This window comes from Protopterus annectens, chromosome 10.part0 (genome assembly GCF_019279795.1).
Source record: "Protopterus annectens isolate FY-2018-M chromosome 10.part0, PAN1.0, whole genome shotgun sequence".
In the NCBI taxonomy this organism is placed as follows: domain Eukaryota; kingdom Metazoa; phylum Chordata; order Ceratodontiformes; family Protopteridae; genus Protopterus; species Protopterus annectens.
Window position 1 is genome coordinate 680,111,306 of NC_056744.1, and position 17,763 is coordinate 680,129,068.

The window sequence follows — 17,763 nt, forward strand, 5'->3', positions numbered from 1 at the left end:
GAAGAGAATGAAGAATGGAAAGGCTGTTGGCCCAGATGACATACCTGTGGAAGCATGGAGGTGTTTAGGTGAAATGGTAGTGGAGTTTTTAACCAGATTGTTTAATGAAATCTTGGAAAGTGAGAGGATGCCTGAGGAATGGAGAAAAAGTGTTTTGGTACCAATTTTTAAGAATAAGGGTGATGTGCAGAGCTGTAGTAACTACAGAGGGATTAAACTGATCAGTCACAGCATGAAGTTATGGTAAAGATTAGTGGAAGCTAGGTTAAGAAGGAACGTGATGATTAGTGATCAGCAGTATGGTTTCATGCTGGGGAAGAGCACTACAGATGCGATGTTTGCTCTGAGAGTGTTGATTGAGAAGTACAGAGAATGTCAGAAGGAGTTGCATTGTGTTTTTGTAGACATAGAGAAAGCATATGACAGGGTGCCTAGAGAGGAGTTGTGGTATTGTATGAGGAAGTCAGGAGTGTCAGAGAAGTATGTAAGAGTGGTACAGGATATGTACGAGGGTAGTGTGACAGTGGTGAGGTCTGCGGTGGGAGTGATGGATGTGTTTAAGGTGGAGGTGGGGTTACATCAAAGATCAGCTCTGAGCCCTTTCTTATTTGCAATGGTGATGGACAGGTTGACAGACGAGATCAGACAGAGTCCCCGTGGACTATGATGTTTGCAGATGACATTGTGATCTGTAGTGAGAGTAGGGAACAGGTGGAGGAGACCCTGGAGAGATGGAGTTATGCTCTAGAGAGAAGAGGAATGAAGGTCAGCAGGACTAAGACAGAATATATGTGTGTGAATGAGAGGGAGGATAGAGGAATGGTGAGGATGCAAGGAGTAGAGGTGGTGAAGGTGGATGAGTTTAAATACTTGGGGTCAATAGTTCAGAGTAACGGTGAGTGTGGAAGAGAGGTGAAGAAGACAGTACAGGCAAGATGGAGTGGATGGAGAAGAGTGTCAGGAGTGATTTGTGACAGATGAGTACCTGTAAGAGTGAAAGGGAAGGTCTACAAGAGGGTAGTGAGACCAGCTATGTTATATGGGTTGGAGACAGTGGCATTGACAAAAAGGCAGGAGTTTGAGCTGGATGTGGCAGAGTTAAAGATGTTAAAATTTGCACTGGGTGTGACGAGGGTGGACAGGATTAGGAATAAGTATATTACAGGGTCAGCCCAGGTTGGAAGGTTTGGAGATAAAACCAGAGAGGCAAGATTACGTTGGGTTGGACATGTGCTGAGGAGGGATGCTGAGTATATTGGGAAAAAGATGCTAAGGATGAAGCTACCAGGTAATAGGAAAAGAGGAAGGCCTAGGATAAGGTTTATGGATGTGGTGAGAGAGGACATGCATGTGGTTAGTGTGACAGAGCAAGATGCAGAGGACAGGAAGAAATGGAAACAGATGATCCGCTGTGTTGACCCCTAATGGGAACAGCCGGAAGAAGAGTTTGCATAGTTTATCTTATTGAGAGAGATCCAGGCAAAGCCTTCCCCTTTCTAACTTATTTTCTTTCCATTAGAGAAGCTCACCATGTGTGTGTGTGTGTGTGTGTGTGTGTGTGTGTGTGTGTGTGTGTGTGTGTGTGTGTGTGTGTGTGTGTGTGTGTGTGTGTGTGTGTGTGTGTGTGTGTGTGTGTGTGTGTGTGTGTGTGTGTGTGTGTGTGTGTGTGGTGGGGGGTGATCAGTTTTGTAGGTTTGTCATGTTTTGTCAAGGTTTTATCTTTGGGGCATCTTTTGTCCATAGGCACAATTATCCATCTTGGTCGTAATTATTTAACTTTGTAACAAAGAAAATCCCGGTAGTACACTTTTTTGTTTAACCTCAATAGATTTTTGCTCATTTCATCCAGACATAGTCTTATTTTAGTCTGTTGTGCTGTCTGGTTCCACTGGAAGGGTGTGATACAAATTTCAGCCATTGAATTGTCAAGGCATTTTATTAATTATCACATTGTTTGGACAGCCCAGTTAATTGACTACCAAGTCATTGATAGACCTGGCAAAGCAAGATAAAGACTTTCGTGATGAGAACAGAATCCACTTGAATGGCTTGGGATTTGATTTTTTTCAATTTGCAATTAACCTTGTCTACCAATAATTACTTTAGCCATATTATTAAATGCTGAGGTTGTGTGTTACTAGTAACCCAACTGCCTATTTATCTCTAGGTTGGTTTTGATAAGGCCTTGTTATGGGTGGACAATTACCTCAAAACTTAACCCCCCCCCCCGTCTTACCCAATTATACCTTAGTGGCCTCTTATAGGACTAACAGGGTGGAATGTCCAAAGAGGCTTGATTGGCAATTTCCACAGCATCTAAGAGTTAATCCCTGAATTGGTGGTTAATATGACTTATCCATAATTTTTTTATCCAATATTTATTGGTTATGCACCTGAAATCTAATAACTAGTAGTTGTTAGAGGATTGGTAACGCCAGCCAATCTGAGTATATAGTTAATGTTCACATGTATTTGGTTGCTGGTTACTGTTGGTTTTTGGAGTTTATTATTAATAAAATGGTAATTTCTGTAACACTGATGTCGTTATTCACTCAGCTTTAGAGGACAAATGTGGCTTACCTATAAGCAGGGTTGTCTGCAAGCCAAGTCATTTAGGGTGGGGTTAGAAAGGATTAAATAACACTCATGTCTGAGGTATTTCACTTTGGTGGCCAATTTAGCTTCCTAACTTTTAGCTGAGTCTTAGAAGTTTGAGCAGTAGATCATTGGTCAAATGAAGACAAACATTCTTCTTATCAACAAGGAAAAATAGCACCTATATAACATTGGCAACTGACTGTATTGTGAATTACAGACTCTTATAATACAGCAAGCTAATACCAGAGAACATCAAGAACTGTGATTTAAGGAAGACTTTTGCAGCTAGCACCAATAAGCTCTTTGTTAGACTACTGGTTGCAGTATTGGGCTTCGAAAGGCAATGTTAGAGGTTCACATCCCTTCAACCTATCATTTATTTATTTATTTTTTTGCTTTGGACTTAACTTTGAACTCAGTTTCTCTTTGATCTTAATTTCTTCTGGGATTTATCTTTTACTTATACTTTGCATTCCATTCTGTTGATCTATGCATTTATTTATTTATATAGTTGGTAGTGAAATGGCAAGACAAGGTTTACTGCTTATTTCAGTTAGTTGCCAATGTTAAGTATATGCTAGTTTTCCTTGTTCATAAGAAGGTTGTTAGACTTTGACCAATGATCTGCTCAAGTTCCAAAGTTAGCAAGTTAGCTGGCTCAAAGGTTCTATCACACCCATCCTATTTTGAAGTTAGTAGTCTAGGTTATTTCCCAGAAGAGTGGTCACCTTATCGGTTAACCCCCTTTTCTTCCCCCGTTTATACTTTAGCAGCCTCTTATAGGATTGACAGGTCAGAATAAACAAAGAGGTTTGATTGGCAATTTACAGAGGGTATAAAGGTTAATCCCTGAAGTAGTGGTTATTATGACTTGTTCGGGATGGGGGTGGGCTTGGGTTACTCACCCGAACTCTAACTGGTAGCCAGAACAGGCTTAGTAGCACCAACCAGCTGGAGTAGTTATTTCATAGGTACATCTAGTTAATGTTCACATGTATTTGGGTGTTGGTTATTACTTGTGTTTGGAGTTTATTATTAATAAAATGGTGCTTATACAACATTGGTATCATTAATGACTAACTCTGGAGGAAAGTGTAATTTATTACTAATTTTAATTTTCAACACAATGTAAATGCTTCTGTTCAGTGACTGTTCTGGAATAAGTGGAATCATAATAAAATAACAGACATATATAGTCTGTATGTAGGCTGATTTCTGTATATGACATTAGAGTATGGGGTAAAATCTGAATGCTTTTTATGTGCACACCAATGTAGTTGTTACATTGGAAAGTTGTTTTGTTTAAAAAGGAAATTGCCACTCTGGTTTAACTGTTTTCTTCGTTCTTAACTTGTTTTTGTTTAATTTTTTTTAAATCCCCAGGATTTTGTAGACTATATGGTCTTGCCACTTATTTTGTGTTTTAACTCACAAGCTAAATAGAATTCATATATTCATATATGTGGTATGTTATATTGTTAGTGGGTAATGGAAACTTCTAGAATGATTCATAATAAACATGTTAAATTCTGAAGCAAAATGAATGGTCATCTCAACTCATTCTATAAATATAAATGATTCATGGATGATAAAAGCTAAGGTAACATCTCCTTCTAGCTATCCTGTAATGTCAATGGCAACTTAGTTTATAGGAAGGGTGAGATTCCTTTCATCCAGACATAGTCTTATTTTAGTCTTATTTAGGGAAACCACCATTTTTGGAGAGAGATGTGGCTGCTTTTATACAAATATACTAAAATTCAACTGAATATCTGAACTTTTTCTTTTCGTTTTTATTTTCTTAGTTTTGTTGATTTTTGAAAAGCAGTAGTAGGCCGGATTATGTCTACCTTGCCTATAGTGGTATTTCATATGTTTCATATCTTCATATTTGCTCATGCTTGTTATTATAGTTTTATGTTTAAACATAAATTAAATTTAGAAATCAAGAAGATTATGGTAATAATTAATTACATTCAAGTATTTTAATGTCTTAGTTAAACATTTAAACACATGATTTGATTTACTACAAATATGTATTTTCAATGCATTCTGGCAAATTTGCCCCACTATACCATTTAGCATCTTTATTTTATATATTTGAAAGTTTTAATAAAACTTTTGTATGAAAAAAAGATGAAAAGAACTTTCTTAACAGATCATTTGTAGCAGTCTCTAATTTCTTTTATTTTAAATTGCTTCTTCATGAGAAATGTTCTGCTTGATTGGCTGTCTATTTAAGCTGCAAGATTTCAGTTTTCAACAGGTTTATTCAGTTTATGCAAACTGCTAGATGCCCGTCTTCTGTTACACAGCATTTTGACTATTTCCATTAATTTTATTGTTAACCATCATGGTCTTAGATTACAAACCAGCCACCCTCTCTTTCAATGTACTGGAACCTTGGGCCTTTCCTGCAAGCACCTCTATAATTATTTTGAGTCTTATTTCATCATTGGTTGGTAAGCAATCCTCTGATGTTTCAGATATTGGGAGGGTTAATGCAAGACGCTCTCTTTTATCATTCATTACTGGCAAGGGGGCAGAAATTAATCTACCATTGGTGTGCAGCTCAAGACATACCCCACTGTTTATTTACAAAATTAGCTTTCACACGACATGTTTATTTCCACCAGAAATCTTTATTTCTAATAGACTGAGTTCTAAACTGGACATGCCTTTTCCTGATCTAAAAATGGGAAATCGAAGAAAAGCAAAGGCTCAGAAACAAGACTTTCAGCAAACTTGCAGTGGAGAGAAGTTTTCTACCTAGAGATTAAGTTTATCTGACAACCTTGACTTATGGGCTTAAATCAGTTCCTAACATAACGGAAATTGGTTTTGTCCTATGTCTTATATGATGGTTACTGCTAAAGATTCATCTGTGACAAGGCCTTTGAGCAACTCAGAGAATGATGTGCAAAAAAATGAATCATTCTGTCAATTTAGTAAAAGGCAGACCATTCATCAAGAGGCAGAAAGGTTCCAATGGTTGTGACACAGACAGCTGCCATATCACTGAAAGCCACAGCTGTGAAAACTGTACCTATACCTGCTATAGTGAGCATATACCATTCAGAACTGCTGTATGCACTTACTGTGACAGAAGACAGATAATCTTGAGATTTGACTGTTGTCACATAAACCTGATGGTCTTCTCATGACATGTTCCTGTCAAGTTAACTAAATAGCTATGTTAGATAATGGTTAAAACGTTTTACTGAAACATCACAAGAGTGTAATTTGGCTTCAGTGCATGCCTTCTAGTTTATTCAGGCATTCTTAATGAGAAAATTACAATTTAACCTCTAAGATTGTAAAGTTATGTTTGTATGTCTATGAATGATTTGCAGTGGCTTTATATTAAATCTGATATTTTCAGAATGTCTAAACTTACCTTGGCTAAAATTATTCAGTTTTATATAAATAGTTCTTAGCACTAGAAATGATGGAAGCTAAACATACTGCAAGAAATGCTAGCTCTAAGCTCTCTTCTACCTAGAATAAATTTTGTATAGATGAAACCTTGAGTACTAGTTTTGCTCTAGTTTTTGTTTTGAGTTTATATTTGTAACTGATATTGTTACATTGGTGTTAATGTCACTATACTTTAAAGTCAATATTTTTGTGAGAGTGGAATGTTAGTTTATCTGAGTGGGAGACTGGGTAAGAATAACATTTTCACAATGTAGTCATTCATTTTGCAGTCCTTACTGGAAAAAAAAAAACTGGTGTACCACTATATTTCAAGCTAGTTCAGTGTCTTATCAGATACTCAGGACTTGATAGTTTGAATCGCAAAGTAAATTTAAATGTGATTCAAGTGAAATTACAGTAAACTGTGAAATTTGCGGTTACACATTAAAAGCATATATATTTTTTTTGCAGACAGGAAGTCCCCATGCAATCCCCACCTCTAATATTCATGTATGCCAATGTTGAGATTGTTCTGCTTCACAAAATAGGGGATTTCCAGGAACATCAATTTCAGACATTATAAACATTCCCTGTTTCTACAACTGATGTTTTACAGTTCCAAGAATCACAATTATCATCCTTAGTCTAATATCAGGAAGTTATCTGAGGCACAGCACAATCATTTGACTCATTACAGTCAAACAGCTAGTGCATTGCAAAGACCATCTTTCATTTTCATCAGTTATAAGTACATCCCATACACTGTAGTGAAATACCATTGCTGCAAAAACCTTCCATTCTGAATATACTTTGGGCAATGGTGATTTGGATTTCTAATCACAACTGAAAGCTGCTTCAAATCCACTGAAAGCTCTGCTCCTTTCGATTTGGTCTGACATGCAACAAGTAGGCTCCCCCGCAATATACTCACTGGTTTGTGGGTCTTTTCTAATTCTACGACACCCAAATATGTTTGTTTGTTTTATGTGCAGGCCTTACATCTTGTAACATTTTCCTGACATGACTTCTTGTGGTAGCTGCTGGGAAGTGTATGCAGTCGTTAGCCCTCTACTTAACAGTACTACCTCAGCATGTATTGCTACACTTGATTCAGTTAACTGCAATGCATAATGCCAGTACTGCGGCATCATTTCACTCTCACTTTCATAAGCGGTTATCTCAACAGTACTACCTCAGCATGTATTGCTACACTTGATTCAGTTAACTGCAATGCATAATGCCAGTACTGCGGCATCATTTCACTCTCACTTTCATAAGGGTTATCTCAACAGTGCTACCTCAGCATGTATTGCTACACTTGATTCAGTTAACTGCAATGCATAATGCCAGTACTGCGGCATCATTTCACTCTCACTTTCATAAGCGGTTATCTCAACAGTACTACCTCAGCATGTATTGCTACACTTGATTCAGTTAACTGCAATGCATAATGCCAGTACTGCGGCATCATTTCACTCTCACTTTCATAAGCTGTTATCTCAACAGTACTACCTCAGCATGTATTGCTACACTTGATTCAGTTAACTGAAATGCATAATGCCAGTACTGCGGCATCATTTCACTCTCACTTTCATAAGCTGTTATCTCAAACTCTCATTTCTAACAGTGTAGCCATATTCAACATTTTCTATGCACATCAAGGCAGCATTGTAAACCATTAAAGGGAAACACTAGCCTGATTCCACAATTGTTGCTATTTGGAGACCTTGCTGAGCTATTAACGCTCCACTTTGTCTCATTGCACTTGGCTCCGCTATGGTCCGTACCTTACCTCCATCCCTCCCTCACTTCTTTTTTTCTTGCTCTGCTCCAACCCCAGCTTCTGCCATTCAATAAAAGTCTCCCTTGATTATTTTAAAGGACACTGTGCCATGCACTTGTAATTTACTCCACCATCTGTAGCTGCCTACTATCTCTATCCCTATTACTATCACTGCCCTTCTGTCCTACCCACCATTCATTTGGTAATTTTATACTCAGTACTCAATTTCCAGTAAACCCCTTCCTCTATTAGAGTTCAATAAAACTACAAATTTTCAGACACACTCCTACCATTCCTTAAACTGAATTTCCTTTAAGTGTCTCCCCTATCTTGTGCACACAACAGCATAGCACATTAATAGCTATTAAAACTGCAATGTGACAAACTAACTTCTTATATAAAAATATAAACAAACTTACAAATAGGCTACTCACCACCACTCAGGACTGCCTTCCCTCCCCATTATGTTAACAAAAACAAGCAGCAGTCAGTCCACTAGACTGGGAGAAGAAACACATCCTAGTTTATAACACCATCTTTTAATCCAACATCTAGAGTTAATTTCTTTTATTTTTTTTTGTAAACTCAATTCAGCACCTACCACACCCCATTAAACAAACCACACTGCTATCACCATCATAGACAGTGCAGTAAAACAACCAAAACTTTGATCTAATATCAGTGACCAGTTAATTCTAAAGTATCTACCAGCTTAATTCTAAAATATATTCTGCCATTGTTAATTAAATGTTGTAGCATATCCTTTCATCTATAAATATGTATATGCATGTTTTTAGCATAACCATGTACCTGTGAATATTTTTTGTTAATTTCTTATGTGATCCCATCCACCTGGCATGTGCCTGCAAATGGTCAGTTGAAATCAGTGCACAACCTTGGTAAACAAAAATAAATAAATAAATAAATAAATAAATAAATAAAATAAATAAATACATACATACATATATATATATATATATATATATATACAGACATTCATAAATAAAACAAATACTTAACATTAAATAAACTTGATATATCCAAACCTTATTACAAAAACTTCATCAGAGATCTAAGCACAAGCTTCTTCTTAAATGCAGGGACATTCCCTCTAATCCAGCACCTGCTATATATAATACTGTCTTGAGCCAGCTTAACACACCTTTTTGGAATACCCCTGACAGGAATAATAATATGTCATATAAATTTCATATAAATTCCCAAAGTATGCATAATAAAATAGACTGACATAGCTGGATATCACTGCACACCTTTAATATATTTGCAATAATAGAAACCAGGTTTAAACCACACAGAAAAAAATGAAGAAATACTACTGGCTGGCTATGGAATTATCAATTAAGAGCTGGTGTGGAGTGTAGCCATTATAAGCTCAAAAGGTTCTTATATACCTTATACAATTACCAATCAATGGCAATGAAGTCCTAACTTTTACACTTAAAATTAACTCGCAAAAATCAAGATGTATAGCAATACTGTATATACTTTATAGTCTAGACAAATATGCTTCTGCACAATTGCAAATATATTACCTGTAACAATAATCCTAAGTTACCTTAATATTGATTGGCCTACGTATACTCACAAAACTATTCACCTTACTATCCATCTATATGGATTAACATAACTTAGATAAATAGCAAAATGCACATCATAACTCTGTTGGAAAATGAATTTTCTCTAAGAGTTATTAATGTACAGATATCACATAATAAAAACAGAATCACTCCTTCATGGCAGCATATTAAGCTGACATGAAGCTCACACTGAAAAAGGCAAATAGCCACCATTTTTTACACTTGCTAAATGTTGTCTTGATATTTAATAAGCATGAAGTAGAAATATAAACATAAATAAAATGAAAAAAATCAACTAGCAAAACTTACTGCAGGCACAGTTACAAGGGACTTGTGTTTTACGCTCTCTTCACTAAGTGCAGTGTATAGTGAGGTGGAAAACAAAAGAAAGAAAAAAAATAAAGAAAAGATAATGTAATTGTGAGCATGAATGAATTTGTGCATAAGTGTGTGTTAATGATGGAGAGTGCATATCCCTCAACTTCTTTGCTCAATAATTCAGTGCAAAAAATCAACTGTCTTTCTAGCATCATGCTCTGTATGAACAAAAAGAAGTATGAAAAAAGTCTGTTTTACTGACTGGTGACTTGTTTACCAAAGCACAAAGCTAGAGTATTATAAGGCAGAATCAGGGACAGGTGAGAGACATGGGAGGAGAGGGCTGCACTGCCTTCCACTATATTTTTTGGGATTTCCTATGAAAGACTGAAAACCCACAAGACCGATGCCAGTAATCCAGAGACCAAATACCTGAAAGATGGGAAGACAGACGGACCACAAGCGTGAAATTCAAAATTGCGAATGATCAACACACATACAGTACACACATGCACATACACACAGTATCCCCTCAAACCCAAACAAATAATCCTACACTATAGTTAAGCAGGGGGCAAGCCCCCCTGCACCCCCCATGTGGGGGGCTGCACCCCCCTACTTTAATATTCTAACTTCGTGATCGCACAAACACACACAAAAGGCATACTCACACACACACATTACAGTCCCTCAAACACACACACACCACAGTCACAACACACACTAACACACACTAAAGCCCCACACAAGCACACTTACACACAGATACTTACCTGAACTGCAACACCAGAAGCGCTAACTCAATATCCCTTAACATTGGGATTTTGAATTTCACAATTTTGGTCTTTTGGTAATGTGGCGGATTGGGCTTCTGGTCACAGCAATTTTGACGTCAGGATTCTGAGCATTCGGTATTTCATAGGGGACCCATTTTTTGTCATAAATTTGATCACAATGAGACATCTAAAGTGTATTCAACCAAGAAAGTGACTGTCATTGTGTGTATGTTTCTGTATATACGTGTTTAGTGTCTATGTGTGTGTGTGTGTGTGTGTGTGTGTGTTTTGACATAAAATACTAATGCAACTTTTTGGATGTAAAATACTTCCTTGAACAACAATTATATTCTGCACCAACACTGGACAATAGATGAAGGAAAATTTTTAAATCAAAAATAAAAAAAAATGTATATTCTAATAAAAAAACAAAAAGACATATAAAACGATTTAAGTGATAACACACTGTCTAAGTGCAACAATGTTCTGTATGGTCAGAGGTACAGGAGAAATTATAAAGCTTTATTTATTTTTATTTATTTACTTAGTTTAACAGGGTAGTACACTGATCAGAATAGATCATTTGCAGACACTGCCTGGATGAAGAAATTCACAAAAAAAATCAGAGCAAATCACAAACATGGAGTAATCACAGTTGGTAGAGACTCTCATAGACAACTGAAACAATGCAATTATTAACAGAGTAGAAAAACAAATGCGAATTAATTGTAGTAGCAAATAAGAGAGGGAGTGGCAGGAAAGAGCAGAGGGTCATAAATGAAGTCATGTTGGTGAGGAGGGAATTAGGTGATGTGACAGTGGAAAAACATTTGTAGTCAAATTTTTTGATGGAGGTGACTTTTGAGCTGTTATCTGAAAAGAGGGGAAAGATGAGACTTATTTTAGGTGAGGGAGTAGGGACTGGCATAATTTGGATGCAAGTATGGGGAAGGAATAGTCAACACAATTCAGTATTGTTTGTGGTGTTTAGAGTGAGGGAGTTAATTAGGAGGGGTTGTAAAGGTTTTATGGGGTAGTTTTATTACAAATATTGGCTGCAAGATATCGGAAGGCACTTGGTTGAAGTAGTTTGGAAAAGACACTAGAAGTAACTCAATTCTATAGAAGACTGTTAGCCATTTGGCTTTGGAACGGGTGGTGCAGTGGTTCTCCTGAGTGGGGAAATTGGAAATGATTCGACTTTTATTTTCAATGGACTGTAGAGTGGATGTGTATTTTTAGAGGCTGTAGCTGTGATGTGGAGCCCGTATTCCAGTTGAGCAAGGACGACTTGTTTGTCTACTGCAGCTCCAGATGATCTGGAGAGAAAGCAAAACATTTTCAGGACAAGAACAAAAGTGAATTGATCTTTTTTACTGTGGTTTTCAATGTGACTTTGAAAGTTAAGTAACTGGTTTAGCCATATTTTAATGGCATGGTAGTTTGTATTAGGAGACCATTGAGATTGTTAAGGTTTTTTTTTCAGATTTTATGAGGTACAAAATATCATATTTTTTTTATTTTGGAGGTGTTAGGCCTAGCTTATGTTTGTTTAGTGAAGCATTAAGGGAGTGGAAGTCAGATTGAAGGTGGGTTTTCACAGTTGAATGTGAGGGACTGTATAAAAGGATAACCATGTCATCTGCATAAAGAGTGATAGGAAGGCTAGTGTGGTCAGAAGTTCCTAGGTTCACAGGTTCATAGGTTCATACTAGGCTATCTGCCCTGGGGCAATTATAAGCCTAGCCCGATTCTGTATGGCTTACGCCACCCCTTGATTTGAGTATACTGTGCCCTTTTTAAGGTTTAGTTTACTGTGCCTCTGTCTAATAGTGACACAGGAGTAATCCCTGGGACAAACCTATGATCCCCCATCCACCTATCGAGATTCTTCTTGAAGAGATTCAGTGAGGTGCTCTGCCTCACATGAACTGGAATTCTATTCCAGAGTGAAGGGAGCCTCTGGGTTATGAACCTGTCCCTCCAGCAAGTTCTATTTATTTCTGTGCTGAGGTTCAAGTCCCTCGAGCATGTGGCTCTAAGGGATTTAGATTTACTGAGGTGGAGCATGTCCATTAATTCTGGATTTGACATAGCTTTGTATGTCAGGCATAGATCGCCTCAAAGTAGGCAGTATGCAACTGAGTAGAGCTGGAGTTTTTTAACCGAGCAGCATATGGCATCTGTTTGAGACCCTTGATCCTCTTGGTGAGATACTTTTGGGGTCTTTCTAATTGCTGCAGGTGTCGGGTAAGGTACATCCCAAAAGGGGCATTGTATTCTATGATGGGCCTGATGAGGGATGAATAAAGGGGCACGATTACCTCTCTTGATCTAGATGTGAAACCCTTCGTGATGAGATGGGCTATGTAGAAGGTCTTTCTAACCGCTTTGGCAATGTGGTTTTCAAAGGAGAGATTGCTATCAACTTGGGTCCCCAGGTCCCTAATAACTTTCTCTGTACTTAATGGGTTTCCGCCTATGTGGTAATTTGTGGGCACATTGTTTTTGCCAAAGGGTATGACTATACATTTTTTGGCATTTAGCTTTAAACCATGGCGCTGGCACCAGTTATCTGTCTCTGTGAGACCTTTTTGAAGGATGTTTGTGTCAGCTGGAGAGTCGATTATGGTGCCCAGTTTGCAGTCATCTGCGAACTTGGTGAGCCATAGTCCTCCCATGTTTGCCTGTACCTCAGAAAAGTATATACTGAACAAGAGTGGTCCCAGGACAGAACCCTGTGGGACGACACTTGTGACCGGTTTTGAGTCTGACATGGCTCCAGCAACTCTCACTCTGTGGGTTCTGTCTTTGAGCCAGTTTGCGACCCATCTTGTGACATAGGGGTTTATATTTAAGCTGGATAGCTTATCTATGATGCCCGAGTGGGGTATTGTGTCAAATGCCTTTGCAAGTTCCAGATAGGCTGTGTGGACTACCTTCCCTTCATCTATGGCTTTGGTGACTGTTTTGAAGAAGTCAACCAGGTTCAAAAGGCAGGATCTGCCCTTGACAAAGCTGAACTGGGTAGGATCTAGTGTCTGTAGGTCCCCAATGTCTTTGTTTATGAGCTCCATGATGATCCTCTCCATAGCCTTGCAGACTAAGCTAGTCAGGCTTATGGGGCGATAGTTTCCAGGGTCCGTAGAGGCTCCACCTTTGTGGAGTGGGACCACTGTTGCTGTACGCCATTCTGTGGGCACATATCCTGTAGTGAGGCTGAGATTGTATAGCTGTTTTATTTAAGGGATTAGTTCCTCTTGGAGTTCATGTAGGACACAACCTGGGATGCCATCTGGTCCCATGGAAGCAGTGTTTTTTGGTTTGGAGAGGGCAGCCTTCACCTGAGCATCAGAGATGTTTGGGAGGCAGCCCTCTGCCGGGATAGATACTTGCTCTTTTGGGGTTTGCACTGAACCTGTCTGCCAGGATATTGGCGATGTCTGTGGGTTCAGTATATTTTTTGTCGTTTAGAATCAACTCAGAACAAGTCTGGGAGTTGCATCCCAGGTACCTAACATAACTGAAAAAAGCCTTATGATTGTCTTTGGTGTCCTGTGCAATTTTTCTCTCGAAGCTGGCCTTGGAGGATTTTATGAGGGATCGTAATTTTTTGCTAGTACTAATCAGAGATGCCTTCCCTATTAGGGATTTTGCTCTATCATGTAGTAGCTTCCTCCTTCTGTTGTACAGTTTATTTAGGGCAGGGGTCCACCAGACTGGACGCCTGCCTTTGGATGATTGGGTCTTGGTTTTGTTTGGGATAGCATGATCCATGCATTCCTGGAGATGTCCATAGAATGCGTTTATATAGGATTCTGCAGTTTGGGCCGTAGTTTCCACTGGCCCTGGGGCCTTGAAGGATTCCACTTCGGTTTTGAGAAGTGAGAAGTTCACTTTTGAGAAGTTTTTCACTGTGGTTTTCTGGGCTGGGGGTGGGGTCGGGATGTGGACATCCAGTGAAATTAATTTATGGTCTGATCTTACCAATGAGGGATATACTTTTGGTGTGGAGCATAGAGTCCCCATGTTGGTAATGATCAGGTCTAGTATGTTGTCCCCTCTTGTGGGAGTGGTGACTAGTTGTTACATAGCATTTGAGTTTATAATTTCCAGGAATCTTTGGGCTAAGGTGCTGGGGCTTGAGCAGTGCTCCCAGTTAATGTTTGGGTAGTTGAAGTTGCCCAATATAATGGTGTTTGGAGAGATCTTCATGTTCTCCAATGTTTTTAGGAAAGGCGAGTGGGATTCCTGACTTTGAGAGGGTGGTCTGTAGGATGCTATAAACTGAAAAGCAGTCTTGCCCACTGTTAGTTGCACATGGATGGTCTCCGATACTTCGTGCAATGCCACTAACCTGGAGGTGTGGATATCCTTGATAAATATGGAAACTCCCCCTCCTTTTGTGGTTCGGTCCGGGTTTTGGGGCCGAAAAGCATGATATGAGGTATAGCCTGGTAGTGCTGGGGTGCTCTCTGGAGCCATGAACCAGGTTTCTGTCACTGCACAAATATCGATGTTCTCCATACTGAGGAGAGCTTCGAGTGCGTGCATCTTGAGGTAAAGACTTCTGGTGTTAAGCAGCATTACCCTTAGTTTCTTGTTCCTTGTGCTGTCTATGGGGGTGGGTTTGACTTTTGAGCCTTGCCTAAAAAAGGCACTATGTGGGGTGGCAAGAGCCTTTGCCAATATCCGAAAGCCCAGTGGTGACAGGTGCAAGCCATCCCTAGCGAAGCAACGTGGCTTGTCGAGCATGTCATCCCAGGCTGACAGACACCGGATCCCCTTTGAATGACACCAAAATTTTAGCCAATTGTTAAAATCGATCATTTTGTCTTTGTACTGTGGCATCATTCTAGGTGAGGGTAAGATGCTGCTCAAGGTCAGGGTCATAGCAGCCTGGGCTACATGATCAGAGAGCTCCTCTATGTCTCTTTTCATGTAGTCCAGGGAGGTACGTCTCAGGTCATTCACACCAGCATGTACAATGACTGAGTCATATTTGTATTTGCTTTGGAGTGACCTGAGTGCTTGCGTTATGTGGAGGATCCAGGTACCCGACAGGCAGCTCACCGTGACCTTCTCTTTATTCAGCCTGGTGAGCGGGACGTCAGTATGTCTGACAATAGAGTCACCTATTACAAGAGTATCAGGTGTGTTATTCAGCCTTAAGGGCTGTGGCTGCTTGGCACACTGACGTTGTGGGCTATGTGTTGTGCGTGTTTTGTTTTGAGGTAGCGTTTGCTTGGATGTCTGCTTTGGAGGTCTCTGTTGCTTAGGTAGATTTTTATTTAGAGCCTCCGAGTATGTTTTTGTGTATTTATGTGTTTGGTTTGCTGATGTGGTGGGACTATGTGATACTGTAATTGTGTTGTGTGAGGTTACCTTCTCCTCCTGACTGGTTACACCAGTTTTGAGATGAGAGAGCTCAGCCTCCAGTTTGGCTAAATAGTTGCATCTGTCACATATATTTGAACCTGTTTGGAGGAGGAGAGGGTTGTCCGTGTACATGAGACAGTTGTAACATTGCCTCAAAATTCCCAGATTCACCAGCTGGACTGGAGAGGAAACCATTGACTGACCTTTGGACATGCTAGAGTAATATAGGGAAAATGAATTTAAGATGGACCAATAGAGGACAGGGTAATCGTAGAGAGTATAAGAGTAAGTAGTGCTTATGGTTTAATATTGCTAACTTGTAGGATTACTTAATTGGACCAGTTAGTTTGTTAACAAAGACTGATAATGACAATGGCTGATTATGGATCATTGGTGCACTGTTGTGATAAGATGTGCAGGAGGTGATAGGGATATGCTTATTTTTGACTCTGAAATGCGTATTTCTTAAGAAATGGTGGAACCAGGTGACACTGTTGGAGCTAACCACAGTTTACTGGAAAAAGTAAAGCTTTGCTAGGCTCAATGAAGAGAATTCCTGAAAGGCTTCCTTTATTCATGTTGAAAAGGATATCATCTGTAAGTGACCATAGTCGTGTCACTGTGTTCCAACCAGCCCAGAATCCATCCTGTTTAAGAGTGAGGAGGTGTTACTGTTGGATGCAAGTGGATATTTGGTTGTAGTTTATTTTTTGAGTGTTTTCCCAAGTGTATGAAGGAAGGAAATAGGGCAGAAGTGAGAGGCATTTTTTGGGGGGAGGCTGTTTGGAATGAGGTTTGCAAGAGCATTTTCCATATGTCAGGCATTGTGTTTTGAGTAAAGCAGAGGTTATAAATATGGATAAGAGGTGTGGTAAGGAAGGCTTTGCAGAGTGATATGAATCAAGGGAGGAGGTTGTTGCACTAAGGGCATCCAGAGGCATGTTTTCTGGTATGGAGTCAAGGTCTTTGTGAGGGGGGTAAGGTGAGTTCAGGAAGATGTAGAAGTTGCATTACTATGGAGATGGCTGAATTTCTTGAAAAAATCAGAAGCTGACAGTTGGCCTTAAGAGGTTTGGATGGTGATAGGGGAGGAATTGGGATCTGTGGAGTTTTGGCCTGTGAGAAGATTTATTTGCAGACAGAAATGTTTAAGTTTGCCTAGCAGCCCAAGTTGTGTATGTTTGAATTAGTTGGCTTTGTGAATGTGCATGGCTTGCTTAGCTAGGTTACATAGAGCAGTAAGGGAAACACAATCTTCTGGTGAGGAGTTTGGTCTCCATGCTGACTACTCATTGTCCCTAAGTTTGAGAAGAGCTTTCAGTTTGGTGGTTATCCAAGGGGTTTTAATACAGTTTATGACAGGGAAGAACTTGTCTTGAAGTTGAAAGTGGGTATGTAAGAGCTGTGGCGGCTGAGTTGTAATTCTATAAGTTGGTAATGGGAGACCAGTTGAAAGTTATCAGATGTTTTTTGAGGTTTTCTGTATTGATAGTGGAATCCTTGTATGAAGATAACTAGTTGTGGGGGCAATTTTGGTAAAGGGTGGATAATTTGGAAGGTTGCTGGTGAGTGCTCATAGAACAATGGTGGAAGAAGACATATATTGGAGATAACAGGAGAGTGGTTGGTGATTAGGAGTTCTAGCAGGGAGTGGTTGTTGGTTGGAATATTTAGATAGGTAGCATAATTGACTGAGTAATGTTGATATTGGATAGGAATTCAGTAATAACATTTCTCATGGTATGTAGGTAGAATGGCAGTATTTTTATAGTTGTGGGCAGCTGAAGTGATAGTAAGAATAAGGGATTTGAATTTGTTAAGAGATGCTGGAAGATGAAGGTAAGCAATTGCTATAAGAAGTTGATTGATCTTCCAGGAGAGGAGTTTTAGAAGA